The sequence below is a fragment of the Rattus norvegicus genome, chromosome 7, assembly GCF_021556685.1.
Source record: "Rattus norvegicus strain SHRSP/BbbUtx chromosome 7, alternate assembly SHRSP_T2T, whole genome shotgun sequence".
Classification (NCBI taxonomy): Eukaryota; Metazoa; Chordata; class Mammalia; order Rodentia; family Muridae; genus Rattus; species Rattus norvegicus.
In genome coordinates, this window is record NC_141540.1 from 129,511,995 (window position 1) to 129,513,158 (window position 1,164).

The following is a 1,164-nucleotide window of genomic DNA, read 5'->3' on the forward strand; positions in this document are numbered from 1 at the left end:
TATTAATGGTCAGGCTCAGAGTGGCTCTAAATTGAGCCTTGTCTAGATGCAAGTGAGTGTTGTGGGCCTGTGGGATACATCTCACCTCCATGTAAATATGTGCACAAGGACTCCCTAGGAATCTAATTGTCATGCCTCCTATGCCCTGCCAATGCCCACCCCCCAGGGTCACTGTTGTCTAGCTAAGGTCTGCTACCTCAATAGTCCCTCTCCTGCAGCAGATGATAGCTGAGGGACAACTCTTTACCAGAGGGTCCCCAGTTTGTGCTATGCCCGGCCTGGGATGGGTCCTGCCCACCGGAATGTGAAGCTGCTACAGACTGAGTGTCCATCCTGGTTGCTGCCCAACATGGTCCTCAGCATGACCACATGGCATCCTAACACCAAAAGGGAAGGAGGAGCAAGGCATTAGGCTTCCCATCCTTCAAGACACATTGTTGTGGTGGTCAAGTTGGCTGTGGAGTCCATGCCTAGCAAGTTCTGGTCCCCAGTGCCAATACATTCAGCCTCTGAACCAAGTATCATATACGACCAGGGTGGCTGGGCAAAGGGACACTGGCTGGGGGACAGGCACACTCTTGCCATCTTGTGGACCCAGCTGAATACCGAGTCATGCTGTCCTGCCCTCATAAGAATCTAGGCACCCGGTTGGAGATTTAGCTCAGTGGTAGAGCACTTGCCTAAGAAGCACAAGGCCCTGGGTTCGATCCCCAGCTCCGAAAAAAAAGAACCAAAAAAAAAAAAAAAAAAAAAGAATCTAGGCACCCAATGTGCGGTGAGGGAAATGGTTGATCCTGTCCTAAGGAGAAGCTTGAAACTGTCTGTCCTTCCAGAAACCCATTCTGTGGGGAGTCCTTAGTGACTCCACCTGGCTCTTTGAGAAGCTGCCCAGCTCATCTCACCAGACTTTTGTTGTTGTTTTTAATTAATTTGTGTGTGTGTTTGTGTTTGTGTGTGTGTGTGTGTGTGTGTGTGGTGTGTGTGTGTGTGTGTGTGTGTGTGTGTGTGTGTTATGTGTGTGTGTGAAATGTATTTGACCGAGGGTTCACACATATGACGACATATGTATGGAAGAACTTTTGGAAGATGGTTCACTCTCCTTCCATTGTGGGCTTCAGGTACCAAACCCAGATCATCAGGCTTGCACAGCAAGCACTTGTAGAA

General features: G+C 49.3%; 1 non-coding gene across 1 annotated transcript; it reads left to right on the forward strand.

The window, feature by feature from the left end:
* Nucleotides 1-648: 648 nt before the first annotated feature.
* On the forward strand, nt 649-721 carry Trnal-aag11 (transfer RNA leucine (anticodon AAG) 11). Its single transcript has one exon. It is a non-coding gene; the product is annotated as a tRNA-Leu (tRNA).
* The last annotated feature ends 443 nt before the right edge of the window (nt 722-1,164 follow it).